Source organism: Microtus pennsylvanicus, chromosome 1 (assembly GCF_037038515.1).
Source record: "Microtus pennsylvanicus isolate mMicPen1 chromosome 1, mMicPen1.hap1, whole genome shotgun sequence".
In the NCBI taxonomy this organism is placed as follows: domain Eukaryota; kingdom Metazoa; phylum Chordata; class Mammalia; order Rodentia; family Cricetidae; genus Microtus; species Microtus pennsylvanicus.
The window spans coordinates 54,268,562-54,287,834 of NC_134579.1; positions in this window are offsets into that span (position 1 = coordinate 54,268,562).

A 19,273-nucleotide genomic window follows, 5' to 3' on the forward strand; every position below is an offset into this window, starting at 1 on the left:
TTAGAAATTTCATCAATAAGAAAGAGGTACTTTTCTGAGAAATCTCTATTTCTAGAGGGCTATTCTTTTCTTGAAATAGTACACTAAGTTTTCAGTGTTATCTAATTGAATATAATTTGTAAATATCATGTGTGTTTTTATAAAAAACAGACAACATATTGTTCTGAGAATGTTTATAGAATAAGCGAAATATTTGCTGGTCACTCATTTAGCGCATGGGAATATTTCAAGGTAATTTGAACTACATATAAAATTTTCCTCCCCTCTACAATTGCACTGTCTAAACTTGAGTTTGGAATAAAAATGGAAAAAAGTGTGTGATTAAAAGCAATACTAGAGAACAATAGAAAGAGATTTTCCAAGGTAGTTTGTGATTAATTCTTAATGATTTACAAGACTTAAGAGATAGAGGGTTAATTAGAGGTGGTCAGAAAAGAAAATAATAGAAGCAAGAAAAGACTTAAAGTATATCATCTCTCCTTGAGGACAAGTGAAGGGATTCACTGACTACTGTGTATCTGTGATGAGCATTTAATTTCAAAATGCCGTAGCTTGAAAACTGCCATTTTGAGGCTTGTCTGGAGTTCTTGGGTTTAGGGTAGAAATGCAATTGCTCTTTTCGGCACTCATTGGGAAAGATAGTATTGGTTTGTTTTGTTTTGCTTTCTTTCTCACACATGTAAAGCAGGTAGTCAGGCTATTACTCTGGAACAACCTCGGAGAAGATAAGTGATTAAGAGATAGCTGTTTTGTTAAACAATGATGACTGACTTTATTTTATCCTACCCTGTATTCCTATTCCAAAAAGTATAGACATGACTTTTTGTTGTTGTTAAGACTGGAATTCTGCTATCCTGAGCCTACGTACTGTGATGGTACTCCTTTATATCCATTTTCTTGCTTTTGTCAGAAGAACAGATCATACTTTGGAAGGGAATATAAGACAAAAAGTGTCCTCGTCCCATGCCGAAAGCAGGGATTTCAGCTTAGATTGAGGTCATTGTTCTATGACTTGTGCTACTGTATTGTCAGGCCATGTGCAACACTGTATAATTCCTTTGAAGCCAGATAGAGAAAACCAAGTTAAGCAGTGTGACTGTCTTGATTGCCAGATCCCCTTTTCTAGGTTATGATGTCAATTCCCCTAGAACATAATTTACAATTACCTTTTTTCAGGAAGATTAAACTCTTGTCTAAGAAATGATGAAATCTTGGACCAGAAGAGAAAAAATTGCTTTTTGTTTATGGCAGAGTACCACAGTTTGCCATGACACTAAATTGATTGGAGCCTGGTAGTTGTTGGGATGGCTTTTTTCATTTCAGTGTGCTGACAGCTGGGCAGGAACATAAACTATTCTCCCTCTTCTATTTCTCTTATTCTGCAGCTAAAGTGTTTCATAAATTTTAAAGTTTAATGTATAACATGGTTTGGAAACATAAGGAGAGCATATTATCTATTCTCGTGTTAAGGGAGTGACAGGCAGTGGCATTCTATTCATTAGTGGGAGGGAGAAACCTAGAAGCTTATTTAACATCACTAACCCCAAATGAGTGTGAAAGTGACAACCACGGATATTTGAATCATGTAACTTGCTGCTGGAGTTCCCAGAAATTACATGGAGTGGAAAAGTTAATGGAAAAATGGAATTCCTTAAGATTATTCAATATGATTACTTTTGACTGAGCACTGGAGGAAAATTGAAAGTAAATCCCATTAATATCTCTTGAATGTTTTAATGGAAATAATAAAACTTTATTATAATAAATATAATGAGCCTAGGATTCAGAAGATTTTTTTAAAAATCAGCAGTGGACATACACACTTAAGACCTTAGCTTTTCTTACTCAGAAGCATCTCAGAAAATGAAGTGTGCTTTATACACCACATGAGAATTTTTGTAATTATTAGGACTCGTGCAAACGAGCTATTAATTTCAGCTTGCTCCCATTTTTAAAAATGAAAATGTGGTGCATAAAAACAAATTGTGGAAATGAAACAAAATACTTGAATAAATTGAAATGTTGAAACTCAATATTTTTACATATCTAAAGTATATATTCTTCAGTTACTCAGGGCATTTTATAGATGAACCTTGATGAGAATACTTCAAGTGTTTGCTTTGCACTTGATGAGAATATATTTCTATATAACTGATTTAATTAATATTCTCCTCAGAGTAAATAGCATTGGAAATGAAAGATTAGTGGTGGATGTGGTGAGTCATTGAATTGCTCTACCCTTATGAATGCCACGGAATATGATAGGATTATTAATGATGCTTGAGAAATGTTCATTAGTCTACCCTATTTTGTGACACTTGAGGGTAGAATGCTTTGATATGTATTATTTAAGTCCCTTTGTACACACCCCAACTTGTAACCTGTTATCTTACAGAGGCAGGCCCACAATACTTGTTGACTACACAGGGACATTGCAACCCAGTTTGCCTCAATACAAAATGGAGTAAACACATATTTGCATGGTTAAGAAATATTGCAATGGTGTAAAACTGCTGTGTCATCTATACTTAATAAACTATCAGACAAATTATTGATTATAGACTCATTCACCATTCATTTCTCTTAGAACAAGTAATAATAGTATAGGCAAACATAAATGCAACAGGGAATGATTTTATTTATTTTTAATCATTAGCACTAGGAGATTTGTGGAAAGATACTGAATCTTAATTAAATGAGTAAGTTTAATGACCACACATGATCTCAATTAAGTAAGTAAATTGGTGAGAAAAATAACATTAGGCTGACTATTTTTCAAGTGTTGCAGGGAGCCTGGGGGTGTAAGCCTGAACAAATGCTGATTGGTCTAACAGTTTAGTGGAGAAAATGAATGAACTAGAAGTTAGAAGTGTACTGTGCTTAGTAAGTTGAAGTGTGAGCTAGTACAGAAACATAAAAAACAAAAACAAAACAAAACCACAACCTGTATGAGACTTCATTGAAAGCTGCCTACAGCAAGCACATAGAATACTTTTTAAAAGGTAAGATTATTTTTTTCTGTTATTTATTCAATAGAGACTGAAGAAATATTTTTGAAAGAACACAAAACGGAGCTACCTAAAATGAAAGAAGAAACAATTAGAATGGACTGAGAGAAGTGCAGACACAGGAGAAATAGCTGTTTGTGCTAATACTGAAGAATGGGAAAGGAGATTATGGAACACCTTGAGAAATGACTGGACCATGATCTACTAAATGGCAAGTATAGGCAAAAGGTTAATTGTGATAATTACTTTTAAACATATGTGTATGAATGTTTTTCCTGACTACATGCATTTCTTTGGTCCACATTCTTGTTTAGTACCCATGAAAGCTTGAAGAGGGTCTTGCATTTCCTGGGACTGGAGTAACGGGTGATTGTAAACTTTCATGTGGGTGCTAGAAATCAAAGCCAGATCAACCTGAAGAACAGACAGAAGGACAGTGCTCTCCATTGCTGAACACTCTCTCTGGCCCATAACTGTAATATTTTTAAGTGGTTATATTTTTCTTTGATGAGGTTGGAAGGTCAATTCTAATCATACTGAGTATGAAAACAATATAGGTATGCAGCAGGTTGTTTCATTTTGAGTGTTTAGACATAGCTCTCAATTAAAGGGATGGTCTTCAGGTACTGGTTTCGTGATCATTAGTTTATTAATTGAGTATCCAGAGATATGGTATAGGATGATAAAATTGTCTATAATAAACTCATCAGATAGATTAATATTTGAGTCAATTAGAACTGAAAATATAGTGAAAATATATCAGGGGATTGAGGAAAGAAACTTAAAAATATTGAAAGACTCCCTCAGGAATGTGGGAAGTAAATTCTTGAGTCTACTTTCCAGAGCACTACTCAAACAATGCACATGCAGAAAGGCATACATACATAGTAAAATTCAACTAATTCCCATTTATTGCTCAAAATGTAAATTTGGGTCATTGCTAATTATTTTTCTTTCTATCTTTAGCCAAATTGCAATCTCCTAATTTAGAAGCCTTTGCCCAATCCCTATACCAGTTTCATGACCAGCTCTTTTGAGTCCTGTAATGCTTCTACATTTTTGCATGAGTATCTACAATCTCAGTGTTCCTCACTAATTCAAGATTTTGTTTTAATTTTCTCAGTTTTCACTCATTTCAATTACAGTTCCTTTCCCTCTGGTGTAAAGAATTTTCCATCAAACTGGGTTATTTTTTCTAATTTGTAACTCACATTTTTTTTCATTATTTAAAGATCAGTGTTTTTGTGATGAATTTTTGTGAGGTAGGTTTTAAACATGACATAAAACTTGAAGGTTTAATTTTCCCTCTTCTACCAAAGAAAAGAGAAAGAAAGACATTTTTTACTGATGATCAGATGTCACAGTTTCTTTCAATTCACATAGTATACTGGAAATAAAAAATGAAAGCTTTGAGAAGACCAGATGAGCGAAGGTTATATGTATAGTTTGCCAGTGTGTATGCTTGCTTTAGACAGTTATTGGTGGAATCATAGAAAAGGAATAGAGATGAAGGCTACCATGGTGAAGACACATTAATGTAGAAGGACAAAATGAAAGAGAAAGAAAGAAAGAAGAAAGAAAGGAAGGAAGGAAGGAAGGAAGGAAGGAAGGAAGGAAGGAAGGAAGGGGAAGAGATGGACAGGCACAGAAAGCTAAGCTAATGTTAATCTTTAGGAGAATTCATCTGTAAATATACTGGTAAATATTTGCCTTTCCTAATCATACTTTTTCTTGAGCAACAATTTACAATGACTTGAAAGTGTCTGTTTATCAGGTATGTCAAATATTTTCTCAGACTTTTGGTTTTTCTTTCTCCTACAGATTTCCTATTGCACTTTCAATGAAATTAAATGGTATATCTATGCAAAATATTACTTATCTACAAAAATAGATCATATGCCAATTTTTTAAACATTAACAACACTGGTACTTGATTTTCTTTTTTCTTGTGGATTAACTTTTATTTCTGGACAATTCATTTTATGTGTGTGGTGTTAGCGTTTGAACTGAATGCCATGTGCACACAGTTAGTGAAAACAGTGCATTTCTGAGTTATATCCTAGTCTCATGCATGGTTTTAAATTTCCACGATATATTAAAAACATTACGATTAGAGGCTATATACTAGCCACCATTAATTTTTGCCTCTAGTAACACAACAGTTTCCAAAATTATTTTCATCATAAGTACATAAAATATGGAGCATATAAGTTAACAAAAAATGATTAGTATGTTTAATACATCATATCCTATCTTAAAAATTTAAATCTGCTTGACAGGATAAATCTACGCACAATGAAACATCAATTGTATATCATTAAGTGTGAACATACACTTATATTGTTACATATAATATATAATCTCTGAATCACAAATCTAACAGAGAAACACAGAAATACATCATTTTTCTAATGATGAGTCTTCACTAATTTTAAGTGACAAGATGACAGCGAAATAAACCTGGGCGTTCAGTGTTTACTTGAGAGGAACTCTGAAATTAGAGTTTCAGATCTCATGTTGGATGACTAGCATATCTATTTTTCTCACACTCTGAGAGACATGGCGGAGCGACAGCTATGTTGTCAGAAACATTGAGGTTCTTTTGTGGAGGGAGAAAGTGGCCTCTGCTGTGGAACACAATCAACTAGCATTGATGAGAGAACACTCTGAACCTGTCTAGAACAACGCATTATCTCTAACGTCTCAGGCACGATTGACATAACTTTAACCCATGCAATTTTCCCAGAAAGACTGACTCACGGAGGTGTGAAATATCATAACAGATTTGTCTCCTCACTTGTTTAAGTATGGAAAAAACACATGCAAGCTATCAAAAAGCTTTTCAAACTTAATTTTAAATATATCAGCTATTACAGGTGGCTAAGATTTTTCAGGTGAATAAATAATAAACTATATTTGTATATATTTGTATAAATTTATAGATTTTTAATTAATATGTACATTGTATCATATAGTGTATATCATATAAAATTATAACAATTTTATTGAGAGTGTTTTTTGAAACATGTAACAATTGCCTGTTACTACAACCACAAAATCTAAACTCTAACAAATGTGTATATTTAATATCTAGTTGAATAATATTGACATTTTAATAATTTGGGGAGTTTCTGGAGTCTAATTTTCCTCATCAATGAATATTTTTATTGAAGTTTGTATATATGAAAATAAATTAGAATATTTACTTTTTCTCTGAATTTATTCAGCTTCATTTGAATACCTGTTTATGAAATGTTCTTTTTTATACATTCCAAGGAAATTAATTCTGAAATTCTACTGAAAAAAATATTTTATATATATAACTATGAAGGAAATTTTACAAATAAACACATACATGGCTAACTACAAATATTGTCACTATTTTGCCATTCTAACATTTTAAACTTAATGAGTCAAAACATTCTAGAAAAATGGCATCAAGACAAAGTACATACACAGAGAAACCCTTTATCCTGTAGAATTTGCATAATCAATAACAAAGTTGCTATCAGCAAAGTTGAACAAAAACCAGTGACATAGTTCCAGTCAAGTATATCGGGAACTCCCCAAGGCCAGCTGGCCCGGGTCTGAAAAAGCATGGGATAAAACCGGACTCGCTGAACATAGCGGACAACGAGGACTACTGAGAACTCAAGAACAATGGCAATGGGTTTTTGATCCTACTGCACGTACTGGCTTTGTGGGAGCCCAGGAAGTTTGGATTCTCACCTTACTAGACCTGGATAGAGGTGGGCTGTCCTTGGACTTCCCACAGGTCAGGGAACCCTGCTTGCTCTTCGAGCTGATGAGGAAGGGTGACTTGATCCGGGGAGGGAGAGGGAAATGGGAAGCGGTGGCAGGGAGGAGGCAGAAGTCCTTAATAAATAAATAAATTTAAAATAAAAAAAAGAAGTAGGATAACTGTAGAGATATGTTCCATTCCAAACACTGACAATGTCTGTGTCCCCAAAGAGCTGATTTCAATTTTGACCAAGGTTGAGGCCTGATGTCTTAGCTCATGATGTTTTAGCTGTCTGCGAGACACAGCAGAAGGATCCTTTTCATCTCAGGGCTTTTGTGTTCCCTTCAGCATCAGACTTTTCTGTTGCTTCATCACTGACTGCATGAGAGAGACCCATCACTCTTTGCCCTCAGGGAGCTAAGTCATAACTTCTTTTTCACTAGAAACATTCTCACAGACACTAAACAATGCTGTTCAAGAGTGTGGGTGTCATATTGCCTAATCAAGTTGATACAGAACGAACCATTTACTTTGTGTATCCTTTCCTCATTCAGCCTGCCTGTTCCCAAGTATTCTGACGTTTAGTCACATTTAAAAATTCCACTCTTCTGACAGCTGGTGATGACATTGCTGATTTCATCATGAAAAATAACAAATAAGTACTCAGACATGATTTCTGTTCCCATGCATGAACTACATTTTATGATAAAATACAGATTTTACCTCTAAAAGTTAAATTTAGAAAAATTAGTCTAATATGCCAATGTATATTTTAGATTCCTTAAAAATTCCATTTTTAAATGGATTTATAAAGTTGGCTTTATTGTAAAGTCTTCCAAAAGCTTTTCACCTATTAATTGAGTTGCGCCTTACCAGGGGTGATGTGTGAGAGAATAACTTCATTACTTTTTCATCTGCTTAACCATATATCCTGAAAAAATTTATTGTATACGTGGTCTTCAGCTACTATTTGTATTTTTTCTTTATCATAAGTAAGAATTGCACTCTTTATGTGCTTGCTTTTAAGTTCTTCCCCATTTCCTGCATTCTTTACCCTTGATATGTCTTAGCTTGATATTAAATTTTTGTTACACACTCTGATAATAGAACCATCTTCACCTTTTTTTTCATTTTGTGCTTCATACAAACATATAGTTGGTTACATATGTATATGTCCCATAAATCGAAATTTTTATTGGGATTAGAGTGTAGGCCATGGTCAAGAGTTATTTAACAGGCATTTTCTGTTTGTAAATGCAATAGTACAATAATTTAAATTCATTCAAATTGCTTAGTGACTGTGCAGTAAGAATTTAGGAGTGTGTTCTTTGTGTGCTCTCATCACGTTATTGTTTCCTGTGTACGTTTCTGTTTACAGCTGTAATGGTTTCCTTTCTATTACAATTCTATAATTTTATTTTAGTTTTAGTTGTCTTTTATTTTATTGTTGTTTTGTTCCTTTGAAACAATTGTACATAGCTCAGGCTAGCCTCCAACTCCTCATGTAGGTAAGGATGAACTTGACATTGTACCTTCAATTCCAAAATCAACATCTGCAGTAACAGACTTGCTCCATCTTTCCAGCTGCATCACATTTCTTATATGTTCATGGCAGGCAGATGCTTGTACATTTGTTTCTAAATATTGTAACATTTATTTTCTTATTTTCCTGTAATGATGGACTGCTTTCTTGCTTGGAGTAAGCATTCAACTGGGGGCATCCTTGACAAATTTAGGCATATCAATTTGTGGAAATTCTCTCAAAAGTTTCAGGCATTGCTCATGGAGCCTACAACTCTTCTGGGCATTTGGGTATGTTTGGAAAAGACAGCAACAATACGTTTTGCCTTTGTGAAGCTTAAATTTTGTGACAGACTAAAGGAACATGTCATCAACTTTTTGAATAAGGATGTTTTGAAATATAGATGAAAATAAGCAAATATTTTAAAAAGTAATTGATTAGGAAATGACCAATTAAATGCTGAGATAAAACCGAAAATTGACTTTAGGACAAAGAACTAAAGAACCCATTATCAACAATGACAAAATCAGTATTCTTGAGAAGTTTCAGTGAACTATTCCTCAACTTTTCTTGAGATGATAGTGATGTTATGTTTTGATGAGCATATCATAATATTTCTTGAGCATTCCTATACAGGTTTGTAGGAAGAACATAGAGTGACAGATGGCAGGGATGGGGAGGTCAGCATCTACGTGTGCAGTTGCAAATAGTGCCACAGGAATCAACCAAAACAAAAGGAAATGGAACAATGTTGGAGCTGAGTCCTTAAATAGTGGGAAAGATTCTCATCTTCAACTGTATTTTTTTTATTGAAAAAATTTCTGCCTCCTCCCCGTCTCCCATTTCCCTCTCCCTTCTCCCATTCCTCTCCCCCTCCCCCTACTCCTCTCCTCCTTTCCCCACTCCTTTCCCCCTCCCTCTCCAGTCTGAAGAGCAGTCCAGATTCCCTGCTCTGTGGGAAGTCCAAGATGGGATAGTTGGGATAAAGAAAGGGTGGATATGGGAGCAGGGAAGTATATATCCTAATTAAGGGAGCCATCTTAGGGTTGGCAAGAGACTTGACTCTAGAGGGGCTCGCAGGTATCCAGGGAGATGTCCCCAGCTAGTTTCTTGGGTAACTGAGGAGAGGGAACCTGAAATGACCCTATCCTATAGCCATACTGATGAATATCTTGCATATCACCATAGAACCTTCATCTGGCAATGGATGGAGTTAGAGGCAGAGACCCACATTGGAGCACCGGACTGAGCTCCCAAAGTCCAAATGAGGAGCAGAAGGAGGGAGAACATGAGCAAGGAAGTCAGGACCACGAGGGGTGCACTCACCCACTGTGACAGTGGGGTTGATCTATTGGGAGCCCACCAAGGCCAGCTGGACTGGGATTGAGTAAGCATGGGATAAAACCGGATTTTCAACAGTATTTTTTAACGTCTACTTGGGACAGGTTACTCCTTCGTTTCATCCAGGGCTGCAGCCAGTTAGTGTGGATCTAGGGTTTGAACTCAGGTGGGTTTCTTTCAGTGGAGCTGGTAAACCTGATATGTTTCAGGTCTGGATGAAAGTCTTCATTGTTCCTGACTTAGCAAGGATCCACACTTCTCTGAAGCTGAAATCATCAAGTTTTGTCTAGAGTTTCCTATTCTGCACTGCATAACTTAGTTTCATTTCTCATACCAGAAGTTAAGTTTCTTAGTTTTGAGCTGTACATTCTCTTTAGAATTTCACTTCTTATGCATTATTTATCAGTTATTATCTTGGCGTATAAGGGTGAATCAATGAATTGATTTGGTGCCCCAAAGCTATATAAGACAAATCTTAATATTTACTAAACACATTTTAGGAGGTGTTGGTAACTTGAGACTCTAATTCCACATAAACAGATTTAGAACTAAATTCTCTTGTATTGCTACGTTTGTATTCAAGGTCTACATTTTACATATTTCATGTTTTTATCTTTGATTCTTATTCCTAAAGTTTTGCTTAATTCTAACAAAATCAGGTTAAAATTTCATATATTTAATGGTAGCATTTGATCTGTATAAAATATTCTCCCTTGTCTGAGGTGAATACATCCTTTGACACAGTATTACATATTTGATTCAAAGACTGCTTTTATTTTTAATCATCTTTCCTGGGCTCATTTTCTTCCATTCACCTCACTTTATTTGTACTAGATTGTTTTCTACTGATAAATTGATTTATAGCTGTTCTCTGGATATGTTCAGTTTGTAAAAATATTCTATAAATAATTTTTAATTTCTTGGAAGTCAGAATGTTTATTGATTTAAAACCTTACAGAAAAACAAAGAATAAACACTCTTTGGAAGTTACAATTATTTGAGGAGTATCAACTATACCCTAAAATATATGTTAGTTAATCATACCTTATGTGTACCTCAGTATATGAGAATAAAATGTTAGATAAAAACCACAAAATATTTTCTTTGCAATGAGTCGACAGATTAATTTCAAGAAAAAAAGATACTGACTGAAAGCATTATCTCCATTACCCACTCAGTCATCTGTCAATTCTTTTATTTGTTCACTGAACAAACATTGTTCTTCAAGTTACTTGTCCTGGGCATAATCTTAGCACTAAAACATGAAACCATCATTTTCTAGAATTGAGGTCAAATGGGCCCATCTTGTCTGATAGGTTGGTATTTCAGCAAGAAGGGTTGAGTAGTAGGTAAGACCACTGATGCATTTTCTTCCTTGAGAGCCTTCCTAGCAACTTCAGAAAGTTATGGAAACTACCAACAAGAAAGTAACTTCCATGTCAGTTCAAGACTTGATCTCTCTATGTCTTGCAGCCAAACAGTTTAATTAATTCAATTATAGGGATGTATCCCAGCCACTATCCTTTTCTCCCCTCTTGTCTCTTGTTACTGAGGAGTTATTGGCCTTTCATTGTTGTTGGAGAAGGGAGACATTTTTTTTTAATATTGGGTCTGTTGCTATTGGTACCTTTCTCATCTCTGTTGTTCATTTCATGGCTCAATACACACACACACACACACACACACACACACACACACACACACACACACACACGTTAGCAGCACTAATTGAGCTCAGTTGGTTATAAAACCAAGAAAAAACTGGTAAAGGCACATTTTGAAAGGGATACGGGCATTTAAGGCAGAAGCAGTGATAATTATGATCACATTTCAATGCATACATTAATGAACTACTTTAAAATGAAGAAAGCTTGGAGCAGCCTGCCTGAAGAAGGTGCATTTGCAAGTAGTGATAAAAAGTGGGTGATAAAATGTCAGAGTCTGGAGCAAATGAGACACACATTAGCAGAACAGAGAAACATGGCTTCTTTAGTCAGTCATGTTGAGAACACTTAGTGGAAAGATCAATTACCTATCACAGTATGGGAACTTTGCAAGTGGTTCCCCAAGGGCAGGACCTAAAAAGGGAAAACTGAAAGCTCAAATATATAAAGGTCACCACACCTTCACTCATTCAAGAGAACCTAAACTATGTAGAAAGTGCTCCATTTGACATGGGATGTCGCATGACACTCTTCTTATGGAAATGAGAAACAATGTTCCACGCTCCTGATAAGGAACTGAGGATAGACTAGAGAAGGATGCCCCAGATATTCAATTTAATGAAACAATGAACCAATGAGCTTCCTTGGAGTTACTTATAGGAATATAGAAAAGAGTTCGAATACAGGACCATAAATGTCTAGAAGACACCTGCAATCGCCAAAGTCCACCCAGCATTGTGACTGCACAGGAAAACAGGAAATCTGTGGTTCACTGTGCAGTCTATTGGTAGTTTGATGGATTTGAGATTATCCTTGCCAGAAAGCTCCTCTAATCTCTGCTTCTTTCAGGCAGAATGACTGGTCTGTTTCTTGCTGGGATATTGGCTAGACTGAGCACTGAGACAACTCATCTAATCGGAGAATTCATCATGAGTTCTTATTGTTTATGAGCACTTGGAAAAGAAGGGTCCTAGTGAAATCTGGTCTGTTTCAGGGACTTTCTGAGCTTAATGAGTTTCCCAGATGGATAGAAAAGTTACCCTCCCTTGAGAACCTCCTACATCTTCAGGAGGAATTGGAGGTAGGAGGGGAAGAGTTGAAGTAATAAATATAAAGTGTTCATGTATGAAACTCTCAATAAAATGAGAAGAAATACATAATAATAATAATAAGAAGAAGGACATCTTGAATGTAAATAAATGTCATTCCAATGAGCTTTTATCTTGGAGGAAATTACTAAAATAGAGAAAGCAATATTTAACTTTTGTTTTGGTATTTAGAAAATTTAAATATGTGTATTGCTGATAATATTTTATCTATCATTTGTTCTTTATTTCTTTTCATACCTTTTAAAAATAAGATTAATTTGCTGAGGTTGCAAACATCTAATAGTAGAATAAATCTTTTGTTAATGAAATTGCAAGGTAAGAAAAATAATTTTTTTCAAATATTTTTTAAAAAAGAAAATGAACTATCTTTTTCCATTTTACATACCAATCCCAGTTCTCACTCCCTTCCCTCCTCCCAGTCCCTTCACCTACCTTCCCACCCCATACCCCATCCACTCCTCAGAGAGGGCTAAGCACATTGTTTTGGGAAATCCAAGGCCCTCTCTATTGTATCTAGGCTGAGTAAGGTATTTATGCAAAGAGAATACATTCCTCAAAAGCCAGCACAAGTAGCAGGGATAAAATCTAGTGCCACTATCAGTGACCCCACATTCTGCCCCAGTCATATAACTGTCACCCACATTGAGAGGGCCTAGTTTGGACCTATGCTTTTTCCTTCCCTGTCCAGCTGGAGCTGGTGAGCTCCCATTAGCTCAGGTAAACTATTTCAGTGGATATACCCATCACAGTCTTACTGTTTTACTTTCATTCTAAATTGAATAAAATTTACCTGTTTTCTAAAAATAAATAAATAAAAATAAAAACCTGATTAAATTTTATCATTAAATTATACTAGTTTATTATCCATAACTCTATCCTCTGTCACATTTCTATTATCTATCTTAATATCAGCTATCAAAGGACATATTAAGTATAAGGGGATTTTAATAAACAAGTTGAAAATCTGTAAATATTAAAATATTTTATATTTTTCATCTACCTATCTTTTACTTAAAATTTATCTTTAATCTATATATTATCTATCATCTATATAACTATACATGTATCTATGTATCTATGTATGTATATATCTGTCATTTATATATACCATTGACCTAGTCTCATAGAACTCACCTTATGATTTTGCTACTCTGTTGCTTACGTAGGGGTCATGTGACAATATCCCAATCAGATGCTTTAATGAATTGAACCTATTTCCACAGATCTCCTTGGAATTTTCACAGGGCAAAGGAGCTGATCTATGGAAGCCACAGAGTACTTGACTTTCCAGAGTTGGCCTAGGATTGAAGACAGAACAGCCACTTTGCAAAGCACCGCTCAGACTTCAGAATGTGTGTGAGTGGAAGCTTCTGGATCGCTCCCTCTGCCAGAGAGACCCCAAATCTATCCATTACAAGGAACTTTCTCTGGATCATCACAGAAGCCGTCCTTTTCTGCTTCCCCATTAATTTATAGAGAATATTTTAAATACTTATCTCTCTTTAAGCCTCTTAATTATATAAATGTTTTCCATAAACCGTATAATACTTTTACAACTGGAAGATCTCTCCCTTTTTATAATACATACAATGATGGTACAATCAACTCTTCTTATGTATTGCACAGCATTAGCCAATATTTTTATGTTGGAGTTTTTAATCAAATAAATTCTTAACAGTACAATTATTAGATAAAACAATATGTGTGTAAAATTTGATACTGACTTATTGATTTCTTAAAAGTTTTTTCTCTCTAACTTCTTGTAAGAGAATGCCTGGAATTGAGAACTTCATCTCCCTCCTGGAACTGCACTGTCTATGTTTAATGGGAATGAATCACTCTTGTATAAACTTCTTCCTATGTGAATGGGTTTACATCCATATAATAATATTTTGGATGCCTTTATTAATGTTATTGAGGGTGTGTCTGTTTTTACCCATCATCATTTTGTGGAAGACTGGGCTATAATATTGAATTTATTGATATCTTTTTGGTGGCAAGAGGGAAAAATAGAAAATCTTTAAACACGTTAAAATTTACAATTGTATAGTATGTTGTACATAACAAATCACAAACAACAAAGCCTTGACTTGGTGGCACACAATTTATTATTATAATAATACCTCTATTGTCTCACAAAACCAACAAGTTACTTATTCTTTTGGTCTTTATCAGTTATCAGAATTTCTGGGTAATTTTCACATGTTGAATTAACCCCATCTTCTTAAAGTATTAACATGTATGAATAAAATGAGATAAAACCAACATTGAGAAGACAAGTTCTGAGTAAGGTTGTTTTTATATAGAAGTTGATAATCAAGAAAGATTTTAAAGTGATCTTTCCAAGTGATTTCTTTCAGTTATATTAATAACAATAAATAATTGAACCTTCTGTCATTGACGATGTGTTTTGTGTAAGTTTTCTTTATAAAAGCCTGATGGCAATGTTGATAAATAGCTGTAATGTTCTTGTGTCTGGAGGCCTAAGTGCCTCTGTTATAACTCTGCCTATTTAGTTATTATATATCACCCAGCATCTTTGCTCTGAAGCACTTTGTGGATGGACCACACTCAATCAAAGGAAGGGTAGGCAATGCAGCTCTACCGAATAAGCTGATTCTGGAATTTCCCTGCAGGGCTCAGCCTTCCAGCACAACCTGAACCAACATTCTGCTATTTAATTCATCAGCAGAAAAGTAGTCTCGCTGAGATGAAATAAAGTTAGAGTTCCCTAAGCTAACAGGGCTACTCTGTGCTCGTAGGCATGCAGAATTAAGGACGCGCAAATGTTTTTCAAATGAGGAAACAAAGAGCCATGTTGCAGAATACATAAAGTTTTTATTTGATGCTAAACTAATCAAGGTTTGTGAAAACGAGGCAAACAAGGCATGAAGCTCTATTTATATGCACAGCTTAAGAACTTGACTGATTTCTGTGCAACTAAGTCAGAGACTACAGTCAAGCTGCTCCACAGAAGAACAGCATTGAGAATGTTTAGTATGAACCATGAATATTGATCTTTGAGATGATATTGCAGTATAATAACTGATGAGTATTTATGTCATCTTAATCATGAGGTCTGCCTCATGACTTTGTAGCCTCCAATAAGTCCCATAGTATTTCAAAAATTCTGGAAGTTTCTCACTTAGCATAGCTAAGGCAGTTTGTTAGTCAAGCCCTCTGTTCCGCACTCTTTGACACTTAATTTAGTTATGCAGATGAAGTAGTTTAATAACTAGTGACAACGGCATCACTATTGTAGCTCAACCTCTTTTTCTTATTTTTCTCCTATACTATTATTAAACTGTATACCTTACAATCAAGTTTTTCATTTTGTTTCCATGTTAGCAGTATAAAGCACACAAGGAGAGACAATCTGTGTTCTACATTTCAAGAAATATCTTTTTAATCATTTAAGGTACTACCAGTACCTGGGGGTAGAAAAGGCCCTGCTGTTTTATGAATAACATTTCTTTTCTATGCCTTCCTATTTGGTTATATATAGGAACTCTAAGAAATGTTGTTCTTCATCCTAGACTTGTCTTTTTGACCAAAGTAGAGGTCACAGAAAATAGAGTGATGCCAATTTTATAGAGAATATTGTACTGCTCCTACAAATATGATACCTATATACATAAATAAATGCATACATATATGCATATAGGTGTGTATATATGTGTGAGAGAGATCATTGAGGAAATACCAGACTTTAAAAATCTGGAATTCTTCTGGGTATAATAGTAACCTCTAGACTCCTCATGCAAGTCCATTCATTTATTCAAATATGAAATTATTCTCAGTGTGTGGACCTGGTTACTTTGTTGCTCATCTATTTTCCAGTCAAGAATTACTATAAATTAGGGTTTTCCAAGCAGGCCATCTTAACACTGTTTGGCTCAAGATTAAAGTTTGAAATTGATTTTAAAATTAGTTACTCTGGGTAATTTTGATGGAAATCTTAGCTTCTGTTTTTTGCTAAACTACTTAAATGTTTTTCTTTCTCTTGTACACTTCTTGACTCCGGTAATTAATTAACATTATTACTAGCACTCTAAAACTGTGTCTCACCTATGGCACACGACACCACTCTGGGAGCCTTGTTACTAGACCTGCAGTTTGAATTCTACCCAGATTTTGCTTCAATGGTTTGCCTCTCTATTGATTGTTTGAAAATAAGAAAAGTATGACATGTGATGCAATTTTGAAAATTGATAATTAGAACACAGAGAAACACATTTTAAGCTCAAGAGAATCTAAAATCCCATTAGGAAGCTTTCTCTTCTCTGACTAATGATGTATAAGAACAGAGAGAGTCACGGGTGATGGCACCTCTTGGATGAAATCAATTACTGTCTCTTGCATCCTCGCCCTGTGGGAATAGAATGAATAGCAGCACAATTCTAGTTAGCACCACACCTTGAAACTTTCCTCCCTGCTCTGATTAATGTTTGAAAATATTTCACATTTTGAGATGGATCTGCTGTTCCCATATTTCTTCACCTATTTCCTTTAACGGGTCACAAAAACAAAGAAAATCATGGTGGGTTGCTGTGAGTCCTTTGTATATCTTGTTTTGATTCATACACCTTCACCAATTTTGTTTTACAATATAATATAATAATTGGTATCAAGCGAAATTGTTGAATCTGGAAATATTTGAATTTTATCACTGGGTGATGAAGAAAGGAAGGTCATGCATTCATGCTTCTGAACTTTGTTGTTGTATGAGCCCAAATCCTTTCTCTCCTGAGTACTAGACTATCCTCAGAGGTTACAATCCTCTTGAGTTGGTAAATTATAAATAACGCAGTGACCAAGTCTTTTATCATAAGAAATCCACAACCAATTCAGGGGTTTTGCTTGTCTTTTTACAATATTGAGTTTTTACAAAACATTCAATGTTTTCTTGCTCATACAACCAATGAAAGAAAGTTCAATTCCAGCAAGTTATCCAGCTTAACACTGCCCTTGTCCCCAAATATCTGTCAATTCAGAACAACATCTGTTTTTCCAAGTCTACAACAATTCTAAACCTTGCCAGATATGTAGAAACAGTCCACAGAAAAACAGTAAACGATAAAAACTCTCCATCCTGGAGAAAGAGTTTTTTGTATTGGGATTCTGGAGATTAAGCAAACAGGGAGATACACTTATAAAGTCATACAACTTCAGTCACCATAAATGTTACTTCTCTGAGAAACCATTTAAAACATCTGTGGACTAGAGTGATCCTTGTTAAAAATAGTATGTTAATACTGCTACTATAGAATGTTTTAGACTGGGTTGTTCATAAATAATGAGAATTTTGTCTGACAGTTATACAAACTGAGCAGTTAATGGTCAAGTAGCTATCAAGATTTGAAGTAGGTTAGAGCCCATTTTCTTAGTCATAGCCATGTTCTTGATGTATTCCCACAAATGGGAAAAAGTGAAGGAACACCCTCTTTGTCTTTCTCCATCTTTCATATCATCTGTTTATCTATCTATCTATCTATCTATCTATCTATCTATCTATCTATCTATCTATCTATCTATCTATCTATCTAATATATCATTTATCATCTCGCTATATCTATTTATCTATCACCCATCTATATCTATTAGCACCATCTTCCTTTTTATCTCTAATCAGTCTATTGGTAAGTATGTTCTGGGAAAGAACCATGTTAAAGATTTTTTGAGAAACGAAGTTTTCATGGTTTTATGTTTTGGAGAAACTATATACCCATATACCCTTGGTAAATTTGTAATGCGCATCAATACATTGAAGAAGTAGGGCCTTTATTTCCTAATTTTATAGATGGTTTAGTACCAGATAGTGAATTAACAGGACAAAAGTTTTTTCTATACATTTTAAAGAAATATTATTACTTTGTATATTTTATATTACACACAGCATTAATGTAGTAGTTCACTTATTTGCTTTTACATGAACACATCTAAATCTATTAGAGACATGCTCTTAAAGTTCTTATTGATGAAGTGGATGAAGAGAAAAAAATCGACGTCTTCATTAAAAGATCTTAGAAGTTTTCCAGTAAGACATTACTTTGAACTTGTTTCAACATGGGTGACTCTCTGTGTATGTATGTATCATCAATTATGATCCAATAAAACACTTTGTGAAGTACTGTTTCAGAAGCCAGATACTTATTTTCCAGACAATAAGCTTGCATTTACTGGATGTGCTGCTACAGGGGGATGGTAATGACCTAAAATTTCGATCATGATATGAAAATTCAATTATTCCTGGAAAGTTCTATCAGAGATCATAGATTTAAAACAAAAGATTCAAGAGGGGCTTGTACCTTATTTATAAATTAGGAAATTAGGGTTCTCTAGTATAATGGATACTTGGGTTATAAATGGATGACAGCCTGGGTGGCAGCCAGATATCAGTCCTCATTTGCTAGTTCCTAGTTCCCATAGAGAGACATTTAAGAAAGATATGTGACTCACAGACACTGAGAGCTACTTCTAAGAGGGAGAACCACAGCTTTGAGAGTCTGAATCCTTTTCACTGGACATGGAGCATGCTCTTCTTTGCCTCAAAAAATGCCGTTAAGTCAGTCTTCAAAGGCTTTTCACCATAAAATAGGACTGCAAAGACAGCCTGGGACTATATGATACCACAAAGAGACTTGAACTTATTTATTGCTATATTATTCATAATATCAGTGACATAGAATCAGACTAGATTTTCGTTAATAGATGAATGGTACTGAAGGACATATACACAATTGAATTTTATTTATCAGTAAAAAATGAAATCATGAAACTTACAGGGAAATGGATGAATTTGGAAATTGTTCTATCAAGTGAGGTGCTCTCACTTAAAAAGACAGTATCACATTCTGTCTTTCATGTGCCAGCCCTAGCACATAGTG